Source organism: Nicotiana sylvestris, chromosome 6 (genome assembly GCF_000393655.2).
Source record: "Nicotiana sylvestris chromosome 6, ASM39365v2, whole genome shotgun sequence".
Lineage (NCBI taxonomy): Eukaryota > Viridiplantae > Streptophyta > Magnoliopsida > Solanales > Solanaceae > Nicotiana > Nicotiana sylvestris.
This window is the reverse complement of record NC_091062.1, coordinates 210,954,288-210,972,909: the sequence shown is the minus strand read 5'-3', so window position 1 is coordinate 210,972,909 and position 18,622 is coordinate 210,954,288.

Sequence of the window (18,622 nt, the reverse complement as noted above, 5' to 3'; positions counted from 1 at the left end):
CCCGGCGGCATGAACGCCGGTGACCCTACCCTTAACACCATAGAACCCCCATGCCATCCTGAACCCAAATCTACCAACCACACGCTTCGAATCTTATCCCACCTTCTCGAATCTTCATTTGAAGATTCGAGTCGGAACCTAATCTACACCGATCTGCTTTAAATTCATACCAGACACTCCCCAGACCCCCCTCGTGACCAAACCATACTTGGTTTGGTCCAAATCTGATCAGGGAAGCCTGAATCCCAGATCTAAGTCTTGAAAGTTTTGTGTTCCTCCGTCACTGGTTCAACCGAAGAGATTAAGGTCTAATGGACTTTAATCAAAGTGTTTCTCATCTGAGAAACACTTCGTTTAAAGTCCGTTCAGCCTTAAGAAAGGCCTGACCAAGTCCGAGTTAAGGTTTTGATCTTTTGCGGTTTAAGGTGAGTTTCTTTCTTTTCTTAGTTGTTTTGGTTCGTTTGATTGTTGTAAGGGTCTGTTCGTTTTCTGTCCTTGACTTCTATCAACTGTGCTTCAACCGCTTTGCCTGAACCTCTGTTTGTTTGTCTAAAATCCCCCCCTCCTATTCTGATAAGACATATGTATTTGTTGTACAATAATTGAGCTTCAAATGTTGACTGAGCAATTGGTTCCTCGAGTACCACTTTGCTCAGTCAGTATAATTCGAATTATGGGTCGATACTGTTAAATGTCTGATTTTTGGCTACGATTGTGTATGTTAATGCTAATATAGTCGAGTCGACATGTGTCGTCAATTAGTTTCAACTGTCCGAACAATAACAAATCGATTTGCTTCTGTTGAACATTTGCCTGAATCAATTAAGAACCAAGTCCTGTTACTTATAGTTGTTAATATGATTTCAGAAACCTAAGGCTTGATCTGTAATTAAAATCTGAGTTGATAGCATGTGCACTTGTGCATAGCATGTGCATTGTGCACTTGTGCACAGCATGTGCATTGTGCACAGCCTGTTTTCCTGCATAAAAGGGCTTTCAATTTTAAAAATGGTTTGACAGCATATGCTGTCAGATATATTCTACTGCCCATACTTGCTTTTAGTTAATAAAATGGGAAAGTTTAAGCCTGCGAGAGGGATGATGGGGTTTAATACTTAAATAGCTAAAGTGGAACTGAAAATGGAAGGCACATGGGAGGGGTATGGTGATAGTCTAAACAGGCTGTTAAAAGGGGTAAGGAAGGCTTATAAAAGGGGGGACCTAAGGAAAATATACAGAATTAGAGGTGAGAGGACCTGGGGACACAGGAGAGAAAAAAAGATATACAGAGGATTGGAGAGATAGGCAGATTTGAGAGAAAGAAAGGGAGATAGAGACTGAACCTTGAAAGCTGAAAAAGAAAAACACACACACAGAGAGAGAACACTGAGAAAGAATTCTTTGATAGCTCAAATAGATATCAGGACTGAACATTTGAGAGTTCAAATTCTGGAAACAGAAAATTGGAAAAGAATTTTTGTCTGATAACTCAGACAGACAAAAACTAGAAATTGCTTCCTTTCCTTTTGTTTTGATTTCACTAAATCTGGACCTGTTTTTGTGCAACACTAATTTCTCCCAACTGAGTCTGCTTGGTTGTTGCTTTGTTCTATTCTGAGACTTGGTCTAGCTGGGATCTAGATTCTGCCCCAATTGTTTCGTTTGTTGCTGCTGCTGTTACTCTGATTCCTGTTGCTGCTGACCTTTTTGCTTCACTTCTTCTTTGCATTTCAGTATTCAGTGTTTTCCAGGTACACATTTCAAGTTACATATTGATGTAATTGAAACAGTTTGAAAGCATGAAATGAAAAAGGGTGAAGATGTTCAAGTATTTGTTGTGATATTCATAGTACATTAACAGGCCTGTGGAAACTGATTAGTTTATGGTTCAACAGTTCGAAAGAATGTACTGATAGCCGACTGAGTTTACCCCTTTTGTATTTGAACTCGGTAGTTGTCTGTTAGTATAAGCATGTGTATTTCGACTTTACACAATACTGTTTTCTGTTTCATTTAGTTTTTTTTAGTAAGACTAGTCCCCATAAGTTTAGTTAAGTTCAACACAAGAAATGCTCAGATTAAGCGTTGTATTTCGTTAGCTCGTATATGATTCCTTGTCAAATTAAAGCATTTTACTTCGCCAGCTATCCTCTAAAAGTAATTAATCAGAAATTGATAGGAGTTTGGTTTAGGCCGAAGTATATACTTCAATTAGCATACATTTTTCTTTCTTCTATCTCTGGAAATAAAATAATAGAAATGTAGTCACTGTAGGATACCCTTTTAAATAAAAATGAGACGAGCCTCGACAAACAAAAATGCACAAGCTGCGGGGCCCTCTAAATGTATATATTAAAATACTTAGAATTCGGGACAGGCCGTTTAGCGAATTTTACGGCCTTCCCAAAATAACAATACGCTAGTTGCTTTAGGCGCACCTTTAATAATTTAACCTTCTTAAACACGGGTGCACATTGATGTGACCCAAATCCGAATCTCAACGGAGTCAAAATGTGTCGACGACCACGGGTGCATTGATTGTGACGTGGTTCGAGATGCATTTTCACGACGTTGCAATTCTATAAAAATAAATGATAATAATAAAAGCGGTTTAAACTTAATAAAAGCACATAAGTCACAACATGTATTTAAATCAGATATTTAGCCATTATAACAATTTAAGCGACCGTGCTAGAACCACGGGATTCGAGGGTGCCTAACACCTTCCCTCGGGTCAACAGAATTCCTTACTTAGAATTTCTGGTTCGCAGACTTCATTTGGAAAAGTCGAATATTTTCCTCGATTTGGGATTCAAGATAAACCGGTGACTTGGGACACCAAAAGCCAAACCTTTCCCAAGTGGCGACTCTGAATTAAATAAATAATCCCATTTCGAATATTGTCACTTAAATTGGAAAAACTCCCTCGCGCATTTAACCCTCCGGGGCCGGGCGCGCAAAAAGGAGGTGTGATAGCACTAATTGAATTCTTCCAGCATATGAGAGTTTTTTTGTTGTCCATGATGAAATTCTTGCCGCCATCTTCTCAATAAGTGGTTGTCATTGCACTATGGACATCTTCTTGGTGGTTAATGGAACTCCCAGGTACTTAACTAGCAATATACCTCTGGAGTAACCAAATTTTTGCACTATCTCTTCACACTAGCCAACTGAGTAACACCTCCAAAGAATATTGAACTCTTTTCTTGGTTAGCTTTCAAGCCTGAAGCCCCATAAAAGTGATTAAGACATTGTTGCAAATGAGTGATTGAGGCTATGTCACCCCTTGCAAAAAGTAACAGATCATCTGCAAAACTCAGATGAGTTATGCCAAGCTTAGCACACCTCGGGTGATATTTGAATTCCCTTTCCTTTCTCAGTCCATTCAAGCATATACTCAAGTACCCCATAGCAATTTCAAAGAGGAAAGGAGACATGGGATCTCCCTGTCTCAATCCCTTTGCAGTTGGAAATAGCTCAGTAGGTTCTGCATTGATGATAATTGAATAGGTCACAGTTTTCATACAAGTAAACACCCATAGCTGAAACTTACCAGGGAACCCCAACTCAACAATCACTTGTTCTAAGAATATCCATTTGATCGAAGCCTACCCTGCACTACTATTGAGTAGCGAGAGAGGGTCGAAGCAGTTTTTACCCGATTAAGGGTCGGGATCGATTTCCACAGAGAGCTAAAAGTTGGAGTCGGGTATTTATCTAGTTTAGAGTTGGGTATGTGTTCCAAATTACACTTCTAAATATTTTTGGGTTTTTGTTTCACTTCTACTTTTATCAAATTACAATAGTAAATTAAACTAGAATAAGCTAAGAGTAAAATGTTGCGGGTTGTTCAAATGGTTTAAAAGGCACTAGGGTAGTGACTTTTACCTAGGTGGTCAATAGACAGATAATTGAGTCTAAGGCATGATTGACATATTTGGGGAGTATGATATAACCGTTGCACGATTTTACCCACTCTACACCTCTCGGTGGTTCAAGTGATTTTGCCCGAATTGACTTTCTCAAGACCAATTGGGTATGCAAATTTGCACAAGCAATCAAGGTTCAAGTCGGGTATTACTCTCTCGATGTTTAACCCTTTAATTGGGGCTATCAATCTCTTGAGTACGCCCCAATTCCTTGTTGGACCAATTTCAGAGACTCAAGCTCTCTTTCTCAAGAAGAGATCAAGTCAACTAAACACAAACTAGTGTTTGCAACCACTAATTTTAGCAATTAAACATGAAATTAGCCCAAATAACAAACACCCATTGTCAATCTAGCCCTAAAACACAAGCCCCATCAATTACCCACACTAGGGTTGAGCCACAACCATAGCTTATGGGTTTAGCTACTCATAATTAAAGAAGAAAAGCAATAAATAGATGAAGAACAACTCATATTAATTAATTAATAAGATAAACAAGAAGATTCAATGTTGAAATGTAGATAAAGTTGCCCAAAATAGCTAAAATATTCGAACCCATGAGCGCAACTCTTAGCTAAAACTATCTGATGACCTAAAAATGAGAAAAGAAGCTATTTATACTAAGCTAAAAAACCTAGATAAAAATACCCCTGCGGGGCTAGTGCGGACATCACAAAATCACGTGCGGCTGCACTAAGGCTCTTGACATAAAAATCCATCTCTCTGAACTCAGGCAATGCGGACCGCATAGAATGGAGTGCGACCGCGGAGGATTCTAGTGCGGTCCGCATGAAATGGACCGCGGACCGCATTGGCTTGAAACTCGGAACTGGAAACTCTCTGATCATTCTTACTGCGAACCGCACTAAATCGAGTGTGGCCGCATTGATCCCAATACGGACTGCACAAAACCTACTGCGGCTGTATTGCTCTTTTTGCCTGAATATCATACTCTCTGGACCTCACTTGTGCGGACCGCACAGAATGGTGTGCGACCGCACTGGCCTGATTTTGTCTGAGCTTTGTCTTGTCTTGATACTTGTGCAAGTTTCACTCCTTTTGAGTTGATCTTTGACATCTTGTCACCTTGTTGATCAAACCTGCAATCAAGCATAACTTGTGAGCCTTTGGGACTATTTTGTACACATTTCTAATCAAAACTTAAGCAAGAAGGAGTATAAAATGTATCAAAATCCCTAGTTATCAACTCCCCCAAACTTAAGCTTTTGCTTGTCCTCAAGCAAACAAAATAAGACCCACCCCTCAAGTGAAAATCCCAGAAAATTCAGCTGTCCTAAAGTAACCTCATCTAGCATCAATTGGGATTAACAATTTCCCTCAATACAAATGAATCATTAACAAAATTTACTCTTTGAAACACCATGGATTAAGTGCGATACAAGAACATCAAGAGTTGACTCAACACATCAAAGAACTCTTTCTATTACTTTGTTCATTGTGGAACCCAAACTCATACATCCTCAACTCTCCCTAAGCAAACCTCACATTTAGAATAGTGGCACTTAGAACGAGGTTAATGGAAAATCACTCATCTCTCTCAAGGAAAGTCACGAGTCCGGCTCTAAGTACCATATGCTTGCCCCTTATATGAGTCACCACTAATGTAAGTTTCATTCAACTCAAGATCATATAGGGTTTTTGTGGAGCATAGTGAAGGCTTTTGGTTTAGGGTAGGTAATGTTTGGTCTAAGTAGGTTCCATCTTCCCTTAAGCACTTCTTTTGTTTCATTTTGGCTCAAATTCATTTGACTTTTTTTTTTGAGTCTTTTCACTTCTTTCTAAGGGTTTAGAGAGACACACTGTCACTCTTTCTTATACATTTCAAATCTTTTCTCCTTTCTCAACTTTCCACACCTTTCATTCTTTACTTTTCTTGAATCCCTTTTTATTCAATTCTACTTTGAGCATTCTTTTTATCTTTTTGCTTTTCTTTCTTTTTCTTCATTTTGTACCTTTTTGCCACTTTGTTGTCATCCTCGTCTCTCCTCCCAAACTTATACTTTTGCCATGTGCTAAAGGAAAGATCAGTTGCCAAGAGAGGGTATCTTTTAGAACGGGTAAAGGTTTGTATCATGGTTCATTGAAGGAAAAAGGTTTAAGGGTCAAAAGGGTTGACTAGGGATCTTATCATTGGTAGGTTATGGAAGTGTTCAAGCTATAATTTGGACCAAGGAGAGCCTATAATCATGTATCAAGTTAAAATTCACTTAGGATTTCGCCTCAACAAACATTCAGGGCAAGTTCTAGACCAATGGCTCGGGACTTGGACTTGCAATGCAATTTCTCACCACACAAGCTATGGGATTGCTAAAGACACAGAGTCGGGGGCCCACAACGACCTTAAATAATATTTGAGCACACAATGGTCCCGAAAAATCACTTGATGATTATCGGTCAATGCAAGAGTCTCAAAGTCACGACTTTCACCATCCTACACACAACAATTTATTTTTGACCATAAGATCAAAGGCAAATGTGCTAGGCCCAAGTGAAGCTTTGCTTGAGGCACCCTTAACCACTAACTACTAAAAAGAAAAAAGAAAAACGGACTCAAACCCTTAAGAAGGTTGTCACTCCATCTATCATTGGGAAGAACCACCCGGTTCATACAAACTCCACCTTTGGAAAGAACCGTGACATTAAGAAAATCAAAGGCTTATTGCAAACTTTCAAAACAAGAAGCTACGAATATAAGTAAGAAGCTAAGAACGAAAAATTGCAGAAAGTAAAATGAATATATACAAGAGGGGATTTGTCAAATATACAATAAATGGGATGAATATGTACAATGTAACATAACTTTATATACAGACCCAAAAGTAAAATAAAAGTACGCAAAATGTAACGAAATGTTAAAATTATATACAAACCAAAGATGAAAAATAAAGAAAGCCTAAAAACTGTCAAATATATAAAATAATCCAAATCCATAAAAGTAGGGCCTACCCCTCAAATGAAAGCTGGCATTGTCCCCAATGCCAACTAAACTAAATAAGCAGCAAAAAGAAAAGGGAAAAGGATATAGAGACTCCCTATGGCCCGTCTGCCTGCATGGGCTCCTGAGTGGTCCCTGGGTCCTCATTGTGCTCAGGAACCTCAGACTGGTTCCCTATGGTCTGCTGCTCTACTGCCGGGACTTGGGCCTGGACCTAGACAGGCTCCTAAGGTGCATCCTATGGCTAACTAGAGGAGGCCTCTGGTGGGTCTGCCAACTAAATGGCTGCATTGTCCGCTATGGGAATTATCCGCTTCCTCTTGGGAGGCCTCTAGGACTACTCGGGCTGGGGACGAGCTGATGGTACTAGGTCATGTAGCAATAAGTCCAAAGGCAGATGATCCGCCTTCATCCTGTAAACATCAACCCTCAGCGCCTTTACGGACTCCTCTGAAGCCCTCGTCTTCCTCAACTTCTTATGCTCCTTAGAAAGCTCCTTGAGAGCCTTGCTGTGTGAATCAACTGCATCTGTGAGCACCTTCTGAGTGTCGAGGATTTTCTTTTGGTTGGCTAGAATCTTCTTGAGGGCATCTTCTATGGACTGTGGGACCTGCAGAGGTGGAGGTGCCGACTGAGCCTCAACTGTAGTAGTGAGGATAAACAACTTGGATGATGTTGTATGTATCCAGTTGTTGATACTGAGAAGAGCTTGGCTCAGTCGGTGTGCAGTCACTGGATAAGCTCGGGAAGAGGGTATCTCTGGTTCAGCTGAAGTGGATGGGCTAAGAGAAATGTCTGTGGAGGTGGAGGCAGGCTGAGCAGGAGCCACTACCACAACTGGCTCTTTAGACTGGCCAGTTGGAGCAGTAGTTGTTCCCTTAAAGTTCTTGCTCTTTGGGTTGTCATCCCCCTGCATGTTGTACCAAGGGAATGGGGCCCTCACTTTGACCTTGATATCAAATGGCCTCTTTTCAACTTTGAGGTCCCTGAAGTACATAGTCAAGAAGCTGGGGAAAGGGTAGTTTCTATCATGCTCATTGCTTACAAGTATGATTACCCTAGACATTACATTTCCCACATTGATCGGGTACCCTGCCATGATTGAAGCTACCAAAATAGCCCGGTGAATAGGGGGGAGTTGTCATGAGTAGTAGGGTCCAGTCTACTACACAGAAAAGTTTCCCACCCCTTTGCCTCGAAGTTCAAACTTCTTCTCAGAATCTTGATGCCCGCATTCAACCAATCGGGGGTGGTACGTGGGATTTCCAAATACTGTGCCAACCAGGGATGGACCTCCTCGCCCATTTCCATTTTTTCCATAAATAATACCTCATCCTCCTCATCAAAGCCAAGGTAGTCATTTATTGTTTTCCTATCAAACAACACCTTCAGATTTCACACCTTGGTCACTTTTGTGCCCTTTTTTATGTGGGAAACGTTGGCATAGAATTCCTTGACCAAATGCTCATTGGCATCTACACATTCACCCAAAAAAGTACTCCCAGTTAACTCTCTCCCTAAATTTCCTCCTCACATTGGGGTTGTGAGGCAGTAAGTCCCTATCCACAAAGCTCCTCTCCGGGATTAATTTCCTCACCGGCCACCATTCCCTAAACTTGTGATAAGCTACCTCACTGACAAATCGGTCTTGCCACACCTCCGGTTTCCTAGTTCTCTCAACCCCAGCAACCTGAGGTTCACCCCCTTCTCCTACTTCTCTTTCTCCTCCTACTTCCTCATCGTCTCCTACTGCACCCTCTCCGAATAATGAAGCTGTGGGAGAGGTGGAGTATTCATCCCCACTTCCTTCAGCTGAGCCCTCAAACGACCCAGAAGATACATTTATTGACGCTTGGGCAGCGGGGGAAGTGGGAGGAATGTCTCTTAGTCTGTTTCTCTCTGGCTAGTGAGGGATGTACTCTAGGATTGAGTTTGAAGATTTCTCCCGGGAGGCCTCGTACTCACTCTCAGACATGCCAATATCCCTATCAGCAGCTTTAATCATCTTCCTCATGTTTTTAATCTTTTGCCGGGCTTGAACAGTCAATCTTACCATTTTCTGTTTCCCTCCCTAGGAGGATTCTCCTTTGTCTGGTTGTTTAGATCCCTTTCCCCTTTGTTTCACCAAACAAGTTCAAGTATGCTCTGTTAGTATCAGTAGATTCAATTAAGTTTACAGTTGCATAAGAATAAAGGTTGCAGACAGTTGCAGAAATCACACAGTGTGGACCACACAAAATGGAGTACGGTCGCACAGAGGCCAATGCGGTCCGCACAAAATGTCAATGCGGTCCGCACAAAATGTCAATGCGGTCCGCACAGAGGTGAGGTTCAGACTACCCACTCTCTAAACAATTGCTCTGCGGACCGCACAAAAAGGCAATGCGTTCTGCACTAAGGCATCGCGGACCGCACAAAATGCAATGCAGTCGCGATCCTCAAAGATCAGGCTTCAGGACTTTCAGCAATGCGGTTCGCACAAAATGTTATTGCAGACCGCACAAGGGCACTGCGGACCACACAAAAACCACTACGGTCCGCATTGAGTGCCCAGTTGCGGCACTACCTTAGGGTTCAAAATCATTTGCTTTTAAGTCCAATATTTCACCTTAGTAAGGTTCTTAAGTGATTGACCATTGTTTTTAACCACCTAATTCTACTTTAATCAAAGAATTTATTACCCTAACCTAACCAGTTGAAGAAAATATGGGAATACTAGAATAAGAGACAAGAAAAATAAAAAGTAGAGGAGAATAACAAAATTAAAACAATTAAAAAGAAGTTAAGTTACCAGTTGTGAGATGAAATGAAGATTAATGAATACAAGCAATTAATTACGAGCAACAGGGGTGACGAATAGTGCTTTAAGTGTTCTGGGAGGTCAAAGAACGAAAAGTGTAAAAGAGGGCCTCAGGCCCTATTTATAGAAAAGGACCTGGGCCCAGCTTACCAACCCAGTACGGACCGCACAAAATGGACTGCGGTCCGCACTACATAGCATGCTTCAAGTTTGAGAAGGCAACTCACTGCGGTCCGCACAAAATGTCATGCAGCCGCAGTAGTCCACTGCGGACCGCACAAAATGTAATGCAGTCGCGGTGGCAAACTTCATAGAGTTGGACATTTCCTCCTTCATCAGTGCGGTCCGCACTAAATGTAATGCGTCCGTATTAAAAACTTCAGAGACCTAACATTTTTTCCACTATGTCCTGCACTGCATCAACCCAATCCTGTAGCATCTCATAATAAGTTAGTCCAAAAATAAATCCTGTACTACCATGAAAATCAAAGAAAAACAAGAAGAAAAACACATGAGTTGCCTCCCAAGAAGTGCCTGATTTAACGTCGCGGCACGATGCAGGTTACCATCAAATCATTTGAGATGAAGAAGTGTCACCACTTGGCTGTCATCAATTTTTCCCAAGTAGTGCTTGACCCTATGCCCATTCACTCTAAAAACTTCCATATTTTTGTTTTTTAAATCAAGAGCACCAAACGGGGTCACACACTCCACTTCAAAAGGTCCACTCCATTGTGATTTAAGCTTTCCCGAAAATAGACGTAACCGAGAATTGAACAAGATAACCAAATCACCAACTTTGAACTCCTTGCTATGAGCATATTTATCATGAAGGTACTTCATCTTGTCCTTGTACAAGGACGAACTGGAGTAGGTATGGAATCAGAATTCATCAAGTTCATTAAGTTGCTCCACACGAAGATTGGCTACAACATCCCATTCAAGATTTAGCTTCCTCAAAGCCCATATGGCCTTGTGCTCTAACTCGACCGGTAGATGGCAAGCTTTCCCAAATACCAACCGATACGGAGACATACTAATCAGAGTTTTGTAAGCAGTCCTATAGGCCCATAGAGCGTCATCCAACTTCTTTGACCAATCATTCCTATTAGCATTGGCCGTCTTTGACAATATGCTTTTGATTTCCCTGTTGGAGACTTCAACTTGACCACTTGCTTGAAGATGATAGGGAGTAGACACTTTGTGATTGACACCATACTTTGAAAGCAAAGTGTCAAAAGCTCTATTGCAAAAATGAGATCCTCCATCACTTATGATTGCACGAGGAGTACCAAACCTAGTAAAAATGCTCTTCCTGAGAAATGCAACAACACTCGGGGCCTCATTGTTGGGCAAAGTCACTACTTCAACCCACTTTGAAACATATTCCACCGCCACAAAAATGTATGTGTTCCCACACGAGCTAACAAACGGTCCCATAAAATTAATGCCCCATACATCAAAAATATCAACCTCAAGAATAGTATTGAGAGGCATATCATCTTTCTTCGAAATTCCACCCGCTCTTTGGCGTTCGTCGCATCTCTTCACAAAATCACCCGCATCTTTGAAAAAAGTTGGCCAATAAAACTCAAAACTAAGAACTTTAGAAGCCATCCTTTCCCCGCCATGATGGCCACCATAGGGAGAGGAATGACAAGCCTCCAAGATACTCAATTGCTCTTCCTCCGGGACACACCTTCGGATCACACCATCCGTGCAAATCTTGAACAAGTATGGCTCATCTCAATAGAAATCCAAACTATCCCGCTTGAGCTTCTTCCTTTGGTTAGAAGAGAGCTCGCACGGGATTATACTAGTCACAAGGAAATTAGCAACATCGTCAAACCATGGCATATCATTTATCGACACCGAAAGGAGTTGTTCGTTGAGAAATGAATCATTGATCTCTAGGCCATCACGAGGTCTACCCTCCTCCTCCAAGCGGGACAAGTGGTCCGCCAATTGGTTCTCACTACCCTTCCAGTCCACAATCTCCAAATCAAACTCTTGAAGTAACAAGACCCATCGCATCAGTCTAGCTTTGGAATCCTTCTTCGTCATCAAGTACCAGAGTGTGGCATGGTCGGTATGAATAATAACCTTAGCACCTATAAGATACGACCAGAATTTTTCCATTGGGAACACAATAGCCAAAAGTTCTTTCTCGGTCACCGTGTAGTTCACTTGAGCATCATTCATTGTCTTGCTCGTATAGCATACCGGATGAAATATTTTGTTCACTCTTTGACCCAAAACCGCCTCAACCGCAACATCGCTCGCATCACACATGAGCTCAAAGGGCAAGCTCCAATTAGGTGCGGTAATGATAGGAGTGGTGGTAAACTTATGCTTGAGAAGTTCAAAGTCTGGCATACATTTTACATCAAACACAAACTTAGCATCTTTTTCCAACAACTTGCACAAGGAATTCACTACCTTTGAAATGTCTTTGATAAATCTCCAGTAGAACCCCGCATGCCCAAGAAAACTTCGGACTCCCTTGACAGATGAAGGGGGAGGGGGCCTTGAAATAATATCAATTTTTGCTTTGTCTACCTCAATACCATGCTTTGAAATTTTATGCCCAAGAACTATGCCCTCTTCCACCATAGAGTGACATTTCTCCAATTGAGAACAAGATTTGTTTCTTCACAACGGGCGAAGACCCTATCAAGATTTTTCAAGAACTCATCAAATGAATCCCCCACAACACTAAAGTCGTCCATGAATACCTCCAAAATGTCTTCCACCATATCGGTGAAAATGACCATCATACACCGCTGAAATGTAGCCGGTGCATTACACAACCCAAAAGGCATCCTAGAAAAAACAAAGGTGCCATATGGACAAGTGAATGTGGTCTTCTCCTGATCTTCCGGAACAATCAAGATTCGGTTGTACCCAGAATACCCATCCAAGAAACAGTAGAAGGCATGTCTAGCAAGTCGATCTAACTTCTGATCAAGAAAAGGCAAAGGAAAGTGATCCCTGCGGGTCACTTTATTCAACTTGCGGTAGTCCATGCATACCCTCCAACCGGTGATGGTTCTTGTAGGAATCAACTCATTTTGTGAATTTGTAACCACGGTCATGCCACTCTTCTTTGGTACACATTGCACCGGTGAAGTCCAAGAGCTATCAGAGATGGGGTATACAACCCCGACATCCAACCACTTGATCACCTCTTTTTTCACAACTTCTTGCATTGCCTCGTTCAACCTCCTTTGATGCTCCAAGGAAGGCTTTGCATCATCTTCCAGAATAATCTTGTGCATACAGAATGCGGGGTTTATCCCCCAAATATCAGCTAAAGTCCATCCAATTGCCTTTTTCCGCTTTTAAAGTACTGCCAATGTGGCATCAACTTGCATGCTAGTAAGACAAGAAGAAAGAATAACTGGCAAAGTAGAATTTGAGCCTAAGAACTCATACCTGAGGTGTGGAGGCAGTGGTTTCAACTCCAACACCGGAGGCTCCTCAATTGAAGGTTTTGTTGGTGGAGTCTTTCTATTCTCGAGGTCCAAAGATAATTTCCTAGGCTTATAAGAGTAAGAGCCCATTCCATGCAAAGCATTCACGCACTCCACTTGGCTTGCAACCTCATTGACATCAAGATTCAATAATACGGCCTCCAATGGGTCCTCCACATTGATCATTGCACTGGTGTCATCAATTATCACTGCTGTAACGAGGTTCACAAAAGAGCACACCTCGGTAGTGTTGGGCTGCTTCATTGATTTACACACATGAAAGACCACTTTCTCGTCACCCACCTGGAAGGTGAGTTCCCCTACTTCCACATTAACTAAGGCCTTCCCCGTAGCAAGGAAAAGTCTCCCCAAAATGATAGGAACTTCATAATCTGCCTCACAATCCAAGATCACAAAGTCAACCGGCAAGACAAATTTATCCACCCGGATAAGCACATCATCAATAATACCCAATGGTCTCTTCATCATTCTATCTGCCTTTTGTAATCTCATGGAAGTCTACCTCGGTTGCCCAATACCCAAAGTCTTGAAAACGGAATAAGGTATCAAATTGATACTAGCCCCCAAATCACATAGAGCTTTAGCAAAATCCGCACTCCCAATGGTGCAAGGAATGGTGAAAGCACCGGGGATCTTCAAGCTTCGGGGCCATTGAATGCACTATTGCACTAACTTGGTGAGTCATTTTTATAGTTTCACAATCCATAGACTGCTTCTTTGCTATCAAGTCCTTCATGAATTTAGCATAGCCCGACATTTGTTCAAGAGCCTCCACCAAATGCACATTGTTGGATAAACTCTTCATCATGTCAATGAACTTTTTAAACTGATTTTCATTTTTCTGCTTCGCGAGCCTTTGAGGATAAGGTGGAGGTGGCCTTGACAAATGAGCCTTGGCTTTAGGCACAACCGGCTCCGGCATGTCTATTATGTATTCCCTAGACGGGTTCACATCATTTTGAGTTTCCACCTCGACATCTTGAATATCAATCCTCACTTCTTCATTCACATTGTCATCAATCACATTTTCAACCACCAAAGGAACTTCATCTTTTTGCAACTCAACATCATCAACCACAATCTGCTTTTGTTTGGAGGCATGCACATCACCACCTCTCCCACTTCTTGTTGTTACCACCATAACATGATTGTTCCCACCATTCGGGTTCACTACCGTATCACTTGGTAGCGCATCCTTAGGGCGAGTATTTAAAGACTGTGAGATTTTGCCTAACTGCACCTCCAAGTTCCTGATAGAGGTATTATGGGAAGGCAACTGAGCATCCGAGTCCGCATTCTTCTTCATCATCTGTTCGAACATCATTTCAATTCTACCCATATTATTTCTAGAAGAACTAGGACCTTGAGATAGAAATGAGGGCGGATTGTTCGGTTGTTGGTACATTGGGAGCCTTTAAAAGCCTTGCCCCCGGTTTCCTTGGTTTCCATTGTTCCATCAACCTTGATTGTTATTACCACCCCAATTGTTGTTATTACCATTCCAATTTCCTTGGTTTCTTTGATTGTTATTCTAATTTCCCCAGTTGTTGTTTTGGTTGTTGTTTCCCCAATTACCATTGCCTTGTTGTTGATTGCCCTAATTACCTTGGGGTCTCCATTGTTGTTGGTTGGAAGAATTTCCTCTTTGGCCTTGATAATTATTCACGTATTGCACCTCTTCACTTTGTTCATCATAACCATCATTTTGAAATCCACCACAATTATTATCAAATTGCTCCGAATTCCCTTGGTTCTGTTGCCCTCTTTGTCTTCTTTTGTTGACAAGCATGTTAACACCCTCCATAGCATTCACTTGGCACAGATTTTGAACTTATCACAACTGTTCCTTTGCTAGTTGGTTCATTGTAGTTGTCAACTCAGCTATAGCCTGCCCATGATCATGTAATTTCTTGTGTAAATGGATAACAGTGGGGACACCCTGGGGCACATTGGCTCTACTTTGCCAAGCGGAAGAAGTGTCAGCCATCTCGTCAAGAATGTCACAAGCCTCATCATACGACAGTTTCATGAAGTTGCCCCCAACAAGTTGGTTCACTATGTATTGGTTTGTTGTATTAATACCCCGGTAGAAGGTTTGTTGGATCATCGCCTCAGTCATATCATTGTTGGGGCATTCCTTCACCATTTTTCTATAACGCACCCAAATATCATGCAAAGGTTCCATGGGCTCTTGCTTGAATGCCAAGATCTCATCTCTCAATGTAGCCATATGCCCCGGTGAGAAAGTTTTTGCAATAAACTTGTCCACCAACTCATCCCAAGTAGTGATGGAATAGTTGGGAAGTCGCTCGAGCCAATCCAATGCCTTCCTCTAAGTGAGAATGGGAAGAGTCTCAACCTAAGAGCATCCTCGGACACATTAGTTTGCTTGCTCCCCCAACATGTATCCACGAACCCCTTGAGATGTTTGTAAGTATTTTGATTTGCAGCACCCGTGAAATACCCATGTTGTTCTAATAAGGTCAACATCACATTGGTTATTTGAAAATTGCCCGCCCGAATTCGGGGTGGGACAATAGCACTTGCATAGCCTTGGTTTGGAAGTACTCTAGGAGCCATTCTTGGAGGTGGCGGAGGAGGGTCTGGGATATTGTCATTAACATTAGCATTAGACTGGAGGCCTCTACGTTGTCTTTGAGGTACAAGAGGCACCTCATCATCTCCGACATCATCTACCTCCTCCCCCGCAATCACATTTCCAAGATGGTCATTGGCATTGTTCGCTGCCATTTGGTACCTGAGTTGTGACACAAACAAATTAGTAACAAAGAAGGAAAGAAGAACAATATACAAAACTATTTAAATAGATAGCCAAAACCGTTAGCTCCACGACAACGGCGTCAAAAAGTGATCGAAGCCTACCCTGCACTACTATTGAGTAGCGAGAGAGGGTCAAAGCAGTTTTTACCTAATTTAGGGTCGGGATTGATTTCCACAGAGAGCAAGAAGTTGGAGTCGGGTATCTATCTAGTTTAGAGTTGGGCATGTGTTCCAAATTACACTTCTAAATATTTTTGGGTTTTTGTTTTACTTCTACTTTTATCAAACTACAATGGTAAATTAAACTAGAATAAGCTAAGAGTAAAATGTTGCGGGTTGTTCAAATGGTTTAAAAGGCACTAGGGTAGTGAATTTCGCCTAGGTGGTCAATTGACGGATACTTGAGTCTAAGACATGATTGACATATTTGGGGAGTATGATATAACCGTTGCATGATTTTACCCACTCTACACCTCTCGGTGGTTCAAGTGATTTTGCCCGAATTGACTTTCTCAAGACCAATTGGGTATGCAAATTTGCACAAGCAAACAAGGTTCAAGTCGGGTATTACTCTCTCGATATTTAACCCTTTAATTGGGGCTATCAATCTCTTGAGTACGCCCCAATTCCTTGTTGGACCAATTTCAGAGACTCAAGCTCTCTTTCTCAAGAAGAGATCAAGTCAACTAAACACAAACTAGTGTTTGCAACCACTAATTCAACAATTAAACATGAAATTAGCCCAAATATCATACACCCATTGTCAATCTAGCCCTAAAACACAAGCCCCATCAATTACCCACACTAGGGTTGAGCCACAACCCTAGCTTATGGGTTTAGCTACTCATAATTAAAGAAGAAAAGCAAGAAATAGATGAAGAACAACTCATATTAATTAATTACTAAGATAAACAAGAAGATTCAATGTTGAAATATAGATAAAATTGCCCAAAATAGCTAAAATATTCGAACCCACGAGCGCAACTCTTAGCTAAAACTATCCGATGACCTAAAAATGGGAAAAGAAGCTATTTATACTAAGCTGAAAAATTTGGACAAAAATACCCCTGCGGGGCTAGTGCGGACCGCACAAAATCACGTGCGGTCGCACTAAGGCTCTTGACATTTAAATCCATCTCTCTGAACTCAGGCAATGCGGACCACACAGAATGGAGTGCGACCGCGGAGGCTTCTAGTGTGGTCCGCATGAAATGGAGAGCGGACCGTATTGGATTGAAACTCGGAACTGGCAACTCTCTAATCCTTCTTACTGCAGACCGCACTAAATCGAGTGCGGACCGCACAAAACCTACTGCGGCCACATTGCTCTTTTTGCTTGAATATCATACTCTCTGAACCTCACTTGTTCGGACCGCACAGAATGGTGTGCGGCCGCACTGTCCTGGTTTTGTCTGAGCTTTGTCTTGTCTTGATACTTATGCAAGTTTCACTCCTTTTGAGTTGATCTTTGACATCTTGTCACCTTGTTGATCAAACTGGCAATCAAGCACAACTTGTGAGCCTTTGGGACTATTTTGTACACATTTCTAATCAAAACTTAAGCAAGAAGGAGTATAAAATGTATCAAAATCCCTAGTTATCACCATTCCACAGAATCATAAGTTTTGGTTAGATTAATCTTGATCATACACCTTGGAGAAGAATTCCTTCTGGTGTATGCCTTCACAAGTTCATGAGGTAGGATTATGTTATCTGATATTTTCCTTCCTGGAATGAATCCTGCATGAGCTTCTCTTATCACACTAGCAATTACTCCCTGTAGTATACTTGCTAGTATTTTAGATATGATCTTATAAAGGACAGTACAACATGCAATAGGCCTGAATTCTCTTGCTGTAGTTGGGCTATTCACTTTAGGAACAAGAGTAATTGTTGTACAGTTTATACCTTTGTACATTCTTCTAGTGATAAAGAACTCCTGCACTACTTGCACAATCTCCTGCTTCACTATAGGCCATGCTTTCTTGAAAAAACATGAGTTATATCCATCAACCCTAGGAGCTTTATCCTCTTGTATAGCACATAAACCCTTATATACTTCATTTTCTGTCACTTCAGCAATCAAACTAATTTGTTGTTCATGAGTAATCTTAGGGCCATTCTTCATTATTTCTTTGTTGATTGTTGGTAATGTCTTTGTAGAAGCCCCCGTCGGATTTTTATAAAATCTTATAAACTCTTCTTTGATGCTAACCTGATTATTAACTTTCCTTCCATCCTCTGTAGTCAGCTCTAGTATCTGTTTTTTATGGCTCCTCTCTTTCACAATAGCAGAAAAATACTTGGTATTGCTATCCCCTAGTTTAATCTATTTAACTCTTGATTTTTGATTCAGAATACTCTCTTCAATTAGAGACCATTCCTCTAGTTGTTGGAGAGTTTGTTTTTCTTGCTCTAGTAGACTGTCACTATATTGGCTTTGCATATTTTCTTGGACTGTAACAAGGTCACTTCTTGCATCTTCAATTCTCTTTGTTATTCCCTTATATTCATCAGCATTTAGTTTCTTGAATAAAGGCTTCAGAGCTTTGAGATTCTTCCATACATTCTCCATATCATCCTCTGCTAATCTTCTGTTCTATATGGACTTCACTAGATTTCCAAACTCCTTATGATCTGTCCATACATTAAAGAATCTAAAG